At 41.6% G+C, this 16,604-nt stretch overlaps 1 protein-coding gene across 3 annotated transcripts in view; it reads right to left on the bottom strand.

Annotated features, from left to right (window-relative positions):
- The window catches only part of GRM7 (glutamate metabotropic receptor 7), a 399,167-nt gene that overhangs the window by 63,751 nt on the left and 318,812 nt on the right, over positions 1-16,604 (bottom strand). The gene's annotated exons all lie outside the window — the stretch shown is intronic.

The raw sequence follows: 16,604 nt of genomic DNA, 5'->3' as shown, positions 1-16,604 counted from the left end.
CTTCCGCAGCTTCTGCTTGAGTGCAGGAAGCTCCGGCAGCCAATCGGAAGCAGTGCCTTGGTTTTCAAACAGTTTCGGGAGTTGAACGGACTCCGGGAATGGATGAAGTTTGAGAACCTAAGTACCACTGTACTTAATATATCCAGATTGTAATAACGCATATGGGGCAGACAAGGGTGTTTCTGTTTTGCTAGTGGGAATCTTGCCTCCGACTGATATTTTACATCTGTTCTTGATCTGGTTGCGCTTCCAAAGCTCTATCCCCTTCCTAAAAGGTGGAGACACTTAAAGGGGCAAGCAATCTTCTCTGGTTCTATCATTGCTGTGAAAAGATCCACTGGGAATTGTGGGAATCCAGCTCTGATGGTTTTCTCCCACCCTGCTACACATTTCCTATGCATTTCCCATACTTGATGAATTTTGAAGCAAGGAATCATAAAATGTAGAGGAGGGCCCATCAGTATTCAGGGAGCAGGGCAAGTAGATCTCTAGCCAAAGGGGAATAGCAGGAGTGACAGAAAAAGAAAAAAAAGAGCCGGGGGGGGCAGGGGGGGATAAAAAAGAATATAGCAATCCATAAAAAGCTCTACAGTTGTCATGAACAGACCAAGTTCACCATAGCTCTAATGCAGCTGACCCTGTGAAAACAATACATGCACACCACTTTTTGTCTATTTGTCATGAAGAGCCCTCGAGCCTGGGACTGGAGCGGGAACATGCCTGTAGGATAAGGTGACAGAGAGCGCTGGGCTTTGAAGCTCTTGGATTTTTCCTCCTTTGACCCAAGAGCCCCAGGACACACTTCCAGCTGCTGTTTCTTCTTTGTCATGCCCTCAGGATTGATATCAGAGGAGAGGAACGTACATGCCATAGAATCTTTCATTCTTTCAGACCAATGTGACAGGAACATTAGCAATTGCACAGATAAATAGCTGAGAGCAAAAGAGAGAGAAAGGCTTTCAATTTCGGATCCTTCGTGAGGGTATTTCCTTCCGTCCTTTTATGAAGATAAAATAATTGCTTTTTCTCTTCCTACTTATGCAAACTTAGCATCAGGTGGTCTTGCAAGTGGAAAAACAACACCTACACTCACCTGCCCAAACCTAACGCAGACATTCCCTACATTTCCCAACATTCATAGCTTCATTTTGATCCTTAGATTTCATATTGTTCTTTGAGTTTCTCTTATTATTAATTTTTGCATGTGTTGCAAGAGAAAGGGCAGGGGTGCGGGAAGAGCAAGGTCCAGAGGGTATTATGCTGGTTGAATAGAACATCCGTTCCTTTCACAGGTGTTCCACCACATCCTCATATTGCAAGCATGCCTCATCCCTGACTCACAACCAGGAAATACCAGCAGTCTCACACATACATCTCAGTTCCATGCAACAGTACAAGACCAGCAATATTCCAGCACAGTACTACAGCAATGTGGCACCGTCCTTCTTGTTCCATCCCCAGGTGATGATACCAAAAGGATAAACTGCACCAGCTCTGCATTCACGGGACTGTAAGGGTTGGCAGTCAGCCAACCAGCTGCTCAGCCTCACTTATTAGAAATCAGTCTGCATCAAATGTGGTTGTGCACCGGCTCCTGCTGACCATCCCCCCGCATACACACACACACACACACACACACACACACAGACACACACACACAGAGAGAGAGAGAGAGAGAGAGAGAGAGGTTGCCTTACTGCCCTGAGGCCAGGCCAGAAGGGGTAAGGGTTGGAGGAGTTGTCTGCTGACAACCATGGGGACAGCAGGTTGGGACCTTGACACCTGCTTAGAATGACATTATATTAAGACATCACAGTTACAAATTCAAAAATTGTATGGGTAAATAGATCTAATTCTATGGTTCTTTGGAACCCGGCCTACCTCTTTATAGTAGTTCCTCATGTGGTTGATGAAACAATGTAGACTCATAATTCGAACTCCAAAAATGTTTTGCAACAAGTAGCCTGAGGTGAAGGCTACCCTTATGGAGCAAATAAATCTGAAACCCCTCTTTTTTATTTCCTAAGGAGGAATGTGCAACACCCAGTACCCAAGGAAGCAGTTTCATTTCATTTATTTCTCTGAGCTCCATAAAAAACTAACCAACAATGATTACTCTGTGCAACAATAAGCAGATGAGAGAATGCTGCTGTTGCTGTTTGATTTAGCATGTCAATATTCTATTTCGATAAAGTATTTGTATTCAGTGGGAAAAAATGCTGAAAAATATAATGTCTCTCTCCCACCCCCACCCCCACGATCTCCTGAAGCGGTTTCCTCAAATCAAGCCCTGCTCAAGTGTTCAGCATGAAAATTGAGGAACATCTGCATAACTTATTTGGAACTGAATAAAGGCATCTATGGTTTCCTTTGTGTTCCTGGCTGAGCTTAAAATCAGTAGACATTATGCTTTACAGAAAATAATGTTATTATGTTTGAAGGGATTAAGGGCCTCATTATGATCTTTTCACACAAGACACTAGTTTGATTGTTTTTTGGCATTCAACTTCCAGTGCTAGGCTTTGCTTCTACACCATATCTCTGGACAAAATATTACTTCCTCTTACTAAAAGCAAATTGCAAAAGGGGAACTTATAGTTTCTGAGCGGCAATGTTTCTAAGCATATATTTATGCAAAAATTCATGTATAAGCTGCCAGAGTTTCTCTAATGTTCAGGTACTCAGTTCCGTCCATGTAAATTTACAAATGTATCAGTCCAGTGTTGGTCATGACATCAAATGACAATAAACACTTGGATCATGTCCGTTCCCCACACACACACCTGTCCAGAGATAATGTCTGCCTCAGGCTATTAGGGACAAAACCTGCAGTCAGATGTAAAAATTCCAACAAAGAGAGAAGATCGGCATGGCCAAAATAATGCACAGCTGGGTCTATTTTCCCCCATTTAAATGAATTACAAGCAGACTGACGTGTAACTGGGCAAACTGGTCCAAGATCTGGAACCTCAAACGATTTGGGGTGGTATGAGCAAGGTGAGCCCCAGATCTGCTGTTCAGGGCCTCTCACTCTCCTTGTATCATCTGCTACTCTGGAAATGGAGGGTGTGCTCTGCCCTGCTCTCTTATGATACTAGAGAACATCTGCCTGCAGGCAATGTTGTATACACAGCCCCATTTCTTCCTCCAAACTAGACTGGCCTTGCCTCAAGCCTTCTGAAACTGGGTGTGCTCAACTCACACTTTCATGTCAGCTTCATGAGAGGAAGCTGGGAGCACCGGAAGGATGAGGAGCACGGCATTGCTGACTTAAGCCTTCCTGGGAATCCCGCACGATATTGCATTCATTAGAATTTGTTTGCCCATTATACCTGTAAAATGTAACAGGAAAGGAAGAGGAACACATGAATAATCCATTAAAGAAGATGGGACCCACTGATGGGCTCTTGACATCTCTACAACCCTGGAGCTGGTCTCTACGTCCCCTCGCCCCTGCCCAATATTTTTCATTGAATTTTAATAACCACAAACACATTTTAAAAAAATTAAATGAAAGAAAGAAAAGGATAAATTGTCACAATTGCCAATAAAAAAATACAGGATACAACTATGGAAGATAAAAAAAATAATCTTGAATCAAAACATTTGCATAGACCTGGGGTAACGTATACTTCTGAAAGCAGGATTATACCTCTGCCCCCACCCCACAATACTCAGTTTACCTTGGGGAAAACTATCACTAGTCACTGCCCATATCTAGGCATGTAAGCTATTGTCTTGTATGGAACCAATAAACACTGACACTGCCATCTGCCCCACCCACCAGTGGTCATTCCACCTGATAACATGGGTAACCATAATGGAACATAATGTAAGTGTTGATGTCCAGATTTTCCTCCACAGCCCTTCTTCCTTTGCAAAATGACGAGCCATTGGGGAAAGATGCTATTTAGCCTACTCATTATACTGCATTTAATATTGTAAGCCCTTAAGAATAGAGTAGCAGCAGCAACAACAATAGGAGAGGCAGATACTTCTTACTTCAGCAACCAAAAGGTACAAAGTAAAGTTTAAAATAACTAAACCATTTTTTTGTTGTTTTACTCCACAATTTGTGGCTTTTGTGATGGGCATGTTCATATCCATTATTAATGGCACATTTACACAAAACGACTCTGAAGTTAATTCAGCTTCACATGAATGAAAGAAAGGCATTCACTGATCTAGAACGGGCAGGAGTTGGTGCATGTGGTGAAATAGAATGCACAGCATTGCACCAAAAACAATAATAGTAATCATAGAATCATATATGCCCTTTGAATTATTTATAGTTGCAGCTCGTTTGATGTTAAAACAAAATCAAGGTATAAGCATAGGGGAGGGCTTTTAATAATTAGACTTTGCTGTTCAAAATATTGCCAGCGGAATGGCAATTATTTCATTTTAGCTAGTAGGTTGTCATTTTAGCTAGGAGGTTGACTATTATGTAATGTCACAGGCGGGACAAAGGATTTGGTATTCAAATTCTGCTGGCAGTTTTACAATTTCTGAAGAAAGGAATAGGTGTCAACATGATGCATTCAATGCCTTGCAAAAATATTAGCTTTTAACATTTAGCTGGAGGCTGTTAAATGTGCATGACAAAGCCTTGTGCCAACGGATGCAAAGCCCAACATTCTATCATATTCTAATGCTGCCAAGAAACAGAGTTAGGAATAGATGGGGGTATGGGGATAGAAGGCTCAGAGGTGGCAGAAAGGGGTCAAAACTGGCCCCACTCTTTTACCGGGACTGGGGCAAAGGAGGCTTCAATCTACCTCAATGCCTTTGCAACTACACTAGATTAGTAGCTGCCACCCTTATCCCCGGAATGGGCTGTTCCAAAGGGCATTTTAGAAAAAAAATTGTGAATGCAATTTCCCCTTAGAATTTAAGAATGGGGTATGGGATGGAGGAAGGAAAGTAGCCTTCAATCTATATTAGTGGTTCCCAAACTTCAAATTTGCAGATGATTCCCAACTGCTGGAGGGTAGCTAATGCCACAGAAGGCAGAATCCGGATTCAAGAGGACCTTAACATATTGGACAGCTGGGCCGACCATCACAAAATGAATTTCAATAGGGACAAATGTCAGGTTCTACACTTAGTCAGGAAGAACCAGCTGCACAAATATAAGATGGCGGACACATATTTGGATGAGCAGTAGCAAAAAGGATCTAGGGATCTTAGTAGACCAGAAGCTTAGCATGAGTCAACAATGTGATGCAGGAGCAAAAGAAGGAAATGATATTCTAGCCTGCATCAACAGAAGTCTAGTGTCCAGATCAAGGGAAGTCATAGTCCTGCTCTATTCTGCCTTGGTCAGAAAAACACCTGGAGTACTATGTCCAGTCCTGGGTGCCACAATTTAAGAAGGATATTGGCAAGCTGGAGCATGTGCAGAGGAGGGCGACCAAGATGATCAATGGTCTGGGGGAGGGGGGGGAGAAGCCTTATGAGGAATGGTTGAGGGACTTGGGTATGTTTAGCCTGGAACAGTGGAGGATAATTGATAGCCATCTTCAAAGGGCTGTCACATGGAAGATAGTGCATGGTGCTCCTGAGCATAGGACCCAAATCAATGGCATCAAGTATGGATATTCCAGCTAAACATCAAGAAGAACTTTCTGATGGTAAGAGTTGTTTGAAAGTGGAACAGATTCCACTGGAAGGTGGTAGACTCTCATTCATTGGAATTTTTAAAGCAGAGGTTGGATGGTCATCTGTCCTGGATGCTGTAGCTGAGATTCCTGCAGGGGGTTGGACTAGATGATTCTATGTTTCACTGATTCTGTGTTCCGCTCTGTTCTGTTCTTATAGCACAAGCAGAACACATCCACAATTGGTGTGAACCTGGATATCTTCCATTCATCCCCCCACCCCACCCCATGCAGTTCAGGTTCAGTAATATCTTCTTTTTCTTTCCTGCTTTGTGGCTTCTGTGTATTTTATTTACATTAGTTTTCATTCCTTTGTACAGGCGGGATCGACCCAGCAAAAGAGGCTAGAATAATCACACGGGGGAGGGGGGGGGATCCTTGCTTTCTGCATGAAACATCAAAGCACCAGCGCTTGCAGGCTTCAAAGAATTCCTCTGTGACTGGAGACCTATCTCCGGAGGTGCCAACTTTTTAAAAAAGTAATTTCTGCCTAAATGAATACATCACCATTATGATGCAGTTTCATCTGAATTTAATTTGAGTATTATCCCTCCATTGTGAAGACACTGATTTTAATAACTGAAAATTCCACAAAGGATACTGATTGTTAATTATGCCTTAGCATTCATCTGTATATTCCTATTAGAGATACAGGGGTTACAGCAGAATGAATATAGTTTTCATTCTATCCAAATGGCTGGTGGCATGTTCCTCACTGAAAATGAACATTCAGCTCCCTAAGTAATTTATATAGAGCATGATTATGGCCTTGGGCTCTTTCTGTTCAATATTTTAAATTAGATGCATACCTTACAAACCGCAACATAACTGACAAAATACAAATTTTAGGGGGGATTTCAATGCAACAAAAAATGATAGGTTAAGTCAGGTCAACATCAAACATCTTTTTTGTTGTTGTTTCCAGAATCATCGTTTATTAATTTATGCCCTTCTAAGGAGGAGATAATTATTTCAATCTGCCCTAACCTTCCTTAACCCGTAGATCTCAGTAATTGGAATCTGAATATATTATTAACCAACACACCTCTGAATTTCTTTTGCTTTTGGTAAACATCTCACATGATCTTTCGGGAGCAAGGTGCATTAAACATATTTGAAGACTCTTGAGAAGCATGTGAGTGGTTTATGAACACAGAAACAAGGATTTTTTGTGTAGACCTGTTCACCACATAAAATCACAATAAAGAACAGATAAAGAAGAATCAAAAACAGACAACCCCCCAAAACCACAACACATTTAAAAGGGCATTGTATGTCAATCAGCCAAAGGCCTGGTTAAAGGCAATATTTTTGCCTGGCACCTAAAGGTATAATGGTATAATGAAGGTGCCAGACAAGCTTCCATGGGGAGAGCATTCCACAAATGGGGAGCCACTGCAGAAAAGGCCTGCTGTTGCTACCCTCTGGACCTCGCGTGGAGGAGGCACGCAAATAAGGGTCTCACAGGATGATCTCAAGGTCTGGTAGGTTCATATGGAGAGAGGTGCATGTATGTAAATAACGAGTTGAAGAAGGAGCATAGGGTCTCAAAATGGTAACTAAAAAAATATTTTTAACAACTAGTCTATTCTCATCCCCTAATTTACACGTTTATTCTAATAAATTTATGTCTTGCACATTCTGCTCCTTTTGTCTGTTTTTAAACTTTTCCCTTTTGGTGTATCCCACTGCAATTAGTAAATTAATTCAAATACAATATTATGGGCCACTTTGCAGATTACATTTTTAGGTGTACCCCCATAATGTTTTAAGTACAGATCATGAATGTAAATCATGAAGGTGGCAAGCATGTGTTAAATGTATAAGTATTGTCAAGGGATGCGGGTGGTGCTGTGGTCTAAACCACTGAGCCTCTTGGGCTTGCTGATCAGAAGGTCAGCGGTTTGAATCCACATAAGAGGGTGAGCTCCCTTTGCTCTGTCCCAGCTCCTGCCTACCTAGCAGTTCAAAAGCATGCCCCAAAGTGCAAGTAGATAAATAGGTACCACTGTGGTGGGAAGGTAAACGGCATTTCCGTGCGCTCTGGCTTCCATCACAGTGTTCAGTTGCGCCAGAAGCAGTTTAGTCATGCTGGCCACATGACCCGAAAGAAGAAGAAGAAGAAGAGGAGTTTGGATTTGATATCCCGCTTTATCACTACCCGAAGGAGTCTCAAAACGGCTAACATTCTCCTTTCCCTTCCTCCCCCACAACAAACACTCTGTGAGGTGAGTGGGGCTGAGAGACTTCAAAGAAGTGTGACTGGCCCAAGGAAAGCTGTCTGTGGACAAATGCTGAATGCCACAACCCCAAAGTCACCTTTGACTGGACTTAACCATCCAGGGGTCCTTTACCTTTTACCTTAAAGGTATTGCCAGCATTTATTTACTTATCAAGAAACATACATACCACACATCACCAAAAGGCCACGTAGCCTAGCCTAGCATAGTAAACAATATAAATTAACACACACACAGAGAGAGAGACAGAGACAGAGAGAGCGCTAGGTACCCCTAGCAGTGATGGAGAAATGTAATTCAGTTTGCATTTAAAGGTGATCCTACCTAATTAATACATTCCAAAACAATACATGAAACTGACAGACAGATTAAGTTTAAAGGGAAAATGGAAACAATCTAGATAATTTTGGACATCATCCAAATTAAACCATTGTAAGACTTGATCAGATATGCATATTCATCACTTATAGGTAAGCATAACCTATGAATGAACCATTTCAGAAGACGCATCATGGGCAGAACTTTCCATTCACCCAAAAAACAATACTTTTCAATTGATTTGGCAAACTGACTTGGAGTCAAACCTAGTATGAGAATCACTCTGTGAAGTGCAATGTTAATAGAACATTAACTTCTCTGCCTTAATTTGATGCAACTGTATTTCAAAGCCATAAAATGATTGATATAAGCTTTGTGCATTTCTTCTCGTTGCCATCTTAATACTGTCTTGGGGGCTCTTATTTTAGCATTAATTTCCTAATAAACATTTCTCACTGTTTTATCTGGGAAGAACATAAATTTGTGATAGACTTAAGAGTTTCAGGATAATGTTTTCTTTTGTTTTGTTTTAAGCCCACTCTCTCGAGCCATTACTTATTCTGGAAGAAACAAGTCAGCTTTTCTAGCACACTGAAATATTTAGCTATGTTTTTCACTTTTGCTTTCCTGAGATAACAACACCTGGAAGAATGGTTAACAGAGAAAACAACAGCCACTCAAAATATTCTTAAAATTATTTAGTAGGCCCCAAAGCACCAGGCTTCCTACCTTACATAATTTCAGCTTCAATTTATTCACTTCTTATTTATGTTGAGTGCTAAATGGAAGTTGTTTTTTGTCATTGAAATCACTTAGATTAAAAAATCCAACCCTCCCCTTGGCCGGCACAAGATATTTTACGGACTGAACCAAAAGGCAAGATGGCGATGGGGCAGCATCCTTTGGTGCACCAGTTGACAGCAAGCTAGTTTAGGGGTATATGACAGACCATGAGGAAAATGCAGTTCTGGTCTCCAGCAGAAGGAAATGGTTAGGGTACTCAGGAGGAGCAGCCATAGCTGTCCCCAGCACCTGCCATCTTTCCCGAAGGATACAGCTAGCCTTCTAAAGGGAATCCTTGTACAATCTTTTCTCTGCATGCTATCTAGTAGGCTTGTGAAGACCTTGAAGTACAATTTTCAACAGGTGTTGTTTTATTTAAAAGGTGAAGAGAACCCTGCTTCCCCTTGCCATTCATTTCTAAAGCATGTCTGAGACTGAGACATGTGTCAGGTCATTAAATCCAGCAATAACACCTTGAATATTTTAAAATGTTAACTGCCACAAACTAGCTCAGAACAATTTCGTGGGAAATTAACATGGCTATAGTGTAGCTCATTCCCCACCCCCAAGTGCTATATTTTTTAACATCATGGGCATCCGTTGCCAGTTCTGAAATGAATTTCTTTAAGCTTAAACTCAGCAAATGGGATGCCCACTGATTAAGGACTTTGGCAATTTGTTTTCTGTCTTACTTTAACTGATAAAGAAACCCAGTAGGACATACCAAGTAATATCCAAAGAAGACGAGAGGTTAAACATATGTTCTAATGCCCCTCGCTAATAGCAACTGGTGTTAATGGAAGATTCCATCCCAAAGCAAATAGCAGTTTTAAAGAAGAGTCAGGATCCCAACAGAGGAGGTAATGTTAAACTTCTCCTCTCTACCTTCTGCAAGCCTCCGCCTCAACAGTCCTCACTCCAAAAGTTGCTCTTTCCATTTTTAAAGAGGGCACATGAAATGAAAAAAAATATATTAAGTAACCTGTCTAATTTTGCCCTAAATGTGGTTTGGGCTGGGGAGTTGAAGAAATGTAACATTATTTTAGTACAAACTAAGGGTATCTTGGATACATTTTGATGAATATAGCTTTATTAAACAATACACTGAAATTATTAACCTATACACAGATGTAATTTATTGCTAATTAAAATTGTTTGCATGTATGTGGACGGATGCTTGATTCAAGAGAGGTGCATATGTGGCTTAGAGCATTACTACAGATGTCAGTTTGGACTACAGTTAGATTGGTTAATTATTTTATTACTTTCTTAGACAATCATTGATCATGCTGATCAATGGTTTTCGAAGCTTAAATAAGTAATGCTAAGATCATTTTCTCATAGTTCCAGTTCTAAGAAGTCTCTCACACCTGTAAAGCCCATGGACAGGGGCACCAACTTGGGCTCAGCAGTGCCCAGCAGCATGCTGATGGTATGTGCCATCATGATATCTTGATAAACTATGTGTGCTATGTGTCACATCGGAGGCCCCATGAGCCCTCAGCTACCATCTGTGAGGCCTTGGACTCCACCTCCAAGGGCTCCCAAGGCCTCAGATGTGACCTCTGGTGCTTCATGAGGCTCTGGAAATCATGTTGAAGGCCCTGCAAGGCCTCGGATGCCACCTCCGAGGCCCCATGAGGACTCAGTTGCAACCTCTGGTGCTTCGCAAGGCCCTGGAGGTCATGTTGGAGGCCCTGCGGTGCAGGTGCTGAGCACCCACGACAAAATTTAAGTGGGTGCCTGGGCACCCAGGGTCCCCTACAGCAGTGGTGGAGCATCATGCTCCTGAACCAGGGGGCAGAGGGCAAGAGGGGGCAGGGCTGGCGCGCATCCTGGGGGCATGGCGTGCTGCCCGTAGGGGCGTGGTGCCCAGTGCGGGCGGGGTGTGTGTGTCAGCAGTGACGGCACCCCACCGGCATCGTGCTGCCAGGGGCGGTGTGCTCTCCCGCATGCCTCTTCCTCCGCCAGTGCCCTACAGTTGGCCCCAGTGCCCATGGGTAAGATGAACTGCTGCCTAGATAGGATGCCCTTGCAATTCCCACTATAGCATGAGGGAACCTAGGCAAAGCCTGTCAAACAGGGAATAGCGCCTCATGCCCCTAAATGTGCTGTAAATACAGTAATATTTTGCAAATGTGACATTACTAAATATAGCTTTTTTATGTGCCTGAGAATTACATTGTGTAGGGTGAACCAAACGAGTCCCATCGGCGCAAGCTCTGCACAAGGCCTTCAGCTTCCACAATGGTGTCCTCTGCTACTCTCCCCATGCTCCCAAAATTCACCCAAGGCAGTTGGGAGAACCCCCAGAACAGCACATGGGAGGAGGAAATGCTGGCACAGAAAGGATGCTCACCATAGCAGGACACCCACCCATTGTTTACTTTGCCTTTTCCACACTTTCAGTGAATGTGTGTGTTCATTCACCCTGCCAAATGGACCCGGCACATTCTCATTCCCCCACTGATTTGAATGAAAAGGCCATTTAAAAAAAATAAAATGTCACCAGAGGAGAGAGGGTAGTTGGTTTCAACAGCAAATGGGATTAAGGGCTTCACATTTCCTGCAAGTAAAGATACATGGAATAGGAGGATGTGACAGAGGCCTCTGCAACTGGGACATGAAAGCTAAGGTTTGTCTAGAGGCGATGAATTAGCTGCTTATATTCCTCACACTTTCCCCACTAAGCATACTCAAACACAGAATCAATGTTAAGAGATTACTAACGCCTTTCAGATAATAATGATAGTTTATAACAGTTCAAAGAAGCCTAAATATATCCCCAATTAGACTTCGCAGCTAGATGCAGTGAGATATTCTTCTATTGGATGCTTGAGCACAGGAAGAGCAACGCAGGAGAGCAAGTCAGGCTGAGTGATGATGGACACAGCTTCTGTGGGAACACAACGCTAGCTCCTAACCATGCTACTCTTCCCTGCAGCTAGGCAGAAAGAAGTATGCATACTGTTTCTCTTGCTCTATCCATATACTTTAAAAAATTTCTTTTACACCTTTTTTTTTTTGCTAGAGCACCCTGCATACAGCTTTACAGACACAGACATCTCAAAGAGTGCCTTGACATCATTTCAGCATGCTGAAAAATATTGATAAGTTCCAAGATCATAATTCTAGCCACCTTCTATGAGTGCAATGCTGCTAGATAAATGGATGGCTTGGGTTCATATGTAATAGTCAAAAACCTTGCAGAATGCACGTCTGACAACAAAAGCACTTGATCCTCCCACACATCCTCAAAACCCAACCTAAACATGAATTTCTTTAATGGATGCTCAGAAAAATACATGATTGAAGACACACATTAGCCTCAAGGAGAGTTTGTTCTAGTATGATAAGCACTTTCAGACTGCTTCTGCAAAGAGCTTTGTTTTCTCAGGGCCAAAATTTGCCTTAGGGTATATTTGTGACTATGGCTAACTTTTCTAGTTTGCGTTGTTAAATAACAGCTGTGGGGGAGCACAACATGTGAGTAAGGAGGAGAGTTAACCCTTGATCCACGCTCTGCCATTTCAATGAAAATCACCCTCCTGAAGCTGCTGTTTGCTGTGAGAAGGCAACTGCTATACTGGTGTGAGGGTGATTTTCCTTAGGACTGTGGCACATGAAGGGATGTTTAACCCTGCTCTTCACATATCATAGCCTTGACGGCAGTTGTTGTTTACCCAACAGCAACCCATCAAACAGGCATATTAATTCTGATCTTACATTTAATGAAATATAATTTGGCCCCCAGACCGGTTTTGTGGGATATTTATAACTTTCTACCTCCAGGGAACAGTTTCAACAATGCCTGCTTTGCCAAGGAACACTTGAGCATTCGCTAATGAGCTTTGCACATATAGAAACTCTGTGTAGGGAAAAGCATAAACAAATCCATGTGGATCATGGTGTGACAGAGTGAATGTGACTTCCTAGTATGTGCTCATGTAACAAAATATGCACATGCATGGGTATCACATAATGCTATACAGATAATGATATAAAGGTAAAGGTAAAGGGACCCCTGACCATTAGGTCCAGTCGTGACTGACTCTGGAGTTGCGGCGCTCATCTCACTTTATTGGCCAAGGGAGCCGGCATACAGCTTCCGGGTCATGTGGCCAGCATGACTAAGCCGCTTCTGGCGAACCAGAGCAGCACACGGAAACACCGTTTACCTTCCCACTGGAGCGGTACCTATTTATCTACTTGTACTTTGACGTGCTTTCAAACTGCTAGGTTGGCAGGAGCAGGGACTGAGCAATGGGAGCTCACCCCGTCGCGGGGATTCGAATCGCCGACCCTCTGATCGGCAAGTACTATATACGGTAACATATTATTCCTAATATGTAAGTGTTATGTGTGAAACAGCCCCAAGCATTTGATGACAATGTATACTGGCTTAAATGCATAATGATTTCTTGACAATGTATACTGGCTTAAAAAACTAAGAACAAAAATACAGTAAGAATTAGAAAGGCATTTGTTGGAGAAGGGAGAAGCTTTCAGAGAATAATTATATGCTTTGTGTGTCAGTCACATGAATAATTTGCTAGAGAACTTGCTTGACTCACTCAACTCCTTATCGTCTCACTTTGCTATTCTAATATTTTGATTCAATTTGGCTTATTGATTTAGCTGTGCTTGGCTTGACCTTACAGGGGCTGTTTTTGCTCTTTTCAAGTGCCACTTTGTATTGATCCTAGTATAAACCTATAGCTTCTATAATTGGTCTAACACTTCTCGGAGGCTGCCTTTGCTCCTGATCAAGGTATCCACAGATCTGGGGAGAATTTAAAACAGTTTTGTTGTCCAGGCCAATTATATTGGCAGCATTATCACTAGCATTTCATTTGTACAACACTCGCTGCCAAAGGGAGAGGTTAATAAGCTGTGCTGCACCACGGTGTTTAGTTGGACAGCAAATGGTGAGTCGGGGATGTCAGCTATTCTGAACTCCCCACTGCTGTAGAGAAAGACTTTGATTCAGCTGTTCACAATTCAATTACAAGGAAGCCATCGTTCTCATAAGGAAGAAAGCTAGTGCAATAAGATATGTTAAGGAATCGATCTCTATAAGAAGAATGCCTTCAGATGAGCTGATGTGCCAATTGTTGGTAAGGCAGTAGCATGGGCACATGCAGTGCCCAGATTTACATATATGCTAAACAAGCTAAAGCTTAGGGCCCCACTCTTTTGGGCCCCCCAAAAAAATTTAAAGGAAAAACAACAACTGGATGTACATTTCCAAAATATAAGATAAAAAACAAATAAAATTAAACTTTTGTTATTGCCAAATGCCAATGTGTTTGCATTATTAAGTTTGTTATGAATAAAAAATCATTGTAAGTTAGAGCTTAATAATTATTTCACTATTAATATACCTCTTCTTAATTGTATTTCAGTTCAACAATTACTTTGGTAAAATACATATTTTGTTCTGTGCAAATGGCTTTAGATAACTATTGTATTAAGTCCATATATTACCATCTAGAATATATTCAGCACAAAAACAGTGGCAATTTGTTGTTGACAAAGGACAGCTGGACATATAAAGGGCCCCATTACCTTCAGTAGCTGAGGGCCTCATCAAACCTAAATCCGGCCCTGGGCACATGCGTCTTATGGTTCGGATGGTAGACCGGGATCAAAAGTGGGTATCTTTATTTTCCCCCATCTGCCATCCATGGGTCTGCCTGCCTGTAGCTTCCACCTGTGTCCGCTTACAGGGCTGCCTGTAATTGCCAATGGTGCCTTTGCCACTGCCTTCCCTGCTTCTGCCAGCCAGCCGTGATGGGGTTCTTCCTCAGAGGTGAGTTCACAGCAAAAATCTCATGGGTGCCTGTGCTACTGCCATTGTGGCTGTGGCAGAAACTATTTCAGGGGCGTGGAAAGTGGTAATGACCCTGTATTTCACTTTCTGAAAGCATTTCATCCAGTAAATTCTCCCCTGTGATGACTCTTCACTGACTGTAAGAAGGCTGTATACAAAATCACAAGGTAGTCTAATTTAACACTGCAGCTTATGGTCAGTGCCACATTTACATATAAGCTAAACAAGCTATAGCTTAGGGCCCCACTCTCTTTGGGGCCCCCTAAAAAATCTAAAGGGAAAAAACCTGCATGTACATTTCCAAAATATAAGATAAAAAATAAAATAAAACCTACATACAGCAACAGTGTTTTGTGTTGCGTAGGCTAAGTAATGGGCCCCACCTGCTAGCCTGCTCCCTAAAATATCACTGGTTTGCTCATTTCTATATACTATATAGGGTGCCTACATTCTGCATGGACTGGTTGCACGGCAACATGTGCAAATGGCTTTAGATACCCATTAGGTCCATAAACGACCATATAGCATATATTCAACACAAAAAACAGCAACAATTTGTTGTTGACAAAGGACAGCTGGGCATATAAAGGGCCCCATTACCTTCAGTAGCTTAGGGCCCCGTCAAACCTAAAACCCCGTCAAGCCTTGCTTATGGTAAATGGCTTTACCTAATAGTCTCTGAAATAAGCAACCACGCTACCTTCAGCTTTTAATTGGCTACACTCTTATGTTGGTTTGTATGATTTTTATTTTTAAAATTGCTTTGTATGTTAACCACAAAGTGTGATAGAAATAATTTTAACTAACTAAATCATAGGAGGGCAGAGAGGTACTTGACCTCCTGTGTCTCCACAATATCACAACAGCATCTATATTCTTCTTTTTTAATATTTCCTTTCCTCATAGTTCCAAGGGGTTTCACAAGTCTGAACAAGAAGGAAGGGCTGTAAGGACACCTGCAGTTCTTTCCCAAACATTTTCTCCTTCCATTACAAACCCAGTTCCCTCACCACAGTATATATCTCTTCCCGTCATGTTAGCACAGAAAAGATTCTGCTGAAAACTAATTCTTAATTGGAAGACAGTGATTAGGCTAAGTAAATTATATGTGTATAATTGGGGTTAATGCTGGCCACACAGAATGTGCTTGTTCTAAAATCAGAATGTGCACATTTTAATATATAAATCCCTTTTTCTTAGTCACATTAAAATGTGCTGGTCACATTTATATTATTATGTCTTATAAAAAGATCAATATCAAGACAATTTTTATTGCTTCTGATTTAAGTTCCTGAATATTTTCTAATATTAAAAACTTCTTTAATATAACAAAGCCTCCAGAAATGTTACCATTAAACCATCAATAGCTCTTCTTCTCTTCACATTTTCCTATAGTGTAATTTTATTCCAAGGCATCATTGCAGTCCCTTATTATATTATATAATATAATGCCATTTTTCAACATGTAAATGTTGTAAGAACTGATAAAGCCAGATGTTGTGCATGCCAGTATTATAGGAAAACCTAAATCAATATATAGGGAGCACAACCCAATATGCATGTACTTGAACATTTCAAAATGCATTCAGAAGGGATTTGAATTAGGAAAATGGTAGGAGAAACATTCAAAGCCCTAGCAATACTCTTATCTTAATGCAGTTTATTTTCCAGGATTAGAAATTATGATAGTTCCATTCACAAAACTCTAGCCCTCACATCTAGTTTGGTCAGTTGTTGCCTGCTCACAGAATCAGCTTTGATTTTATGAAT

The sequence above is a fragment of the Podarcis tiliguerta genome (genome assembly GCF_965153285.1).
Source record: "Podarcis tiliguerta genome assembly, chromosome: 2".
NCBI lineage: Eukaryota > Metazoa > Chordata > Lepidosauria > Squamata > Lacertidae > Podarcis > Podarcis tiliguerta.
This window is presented reverse-complemented; position numbering and strand designations above follow the sequence as displayed.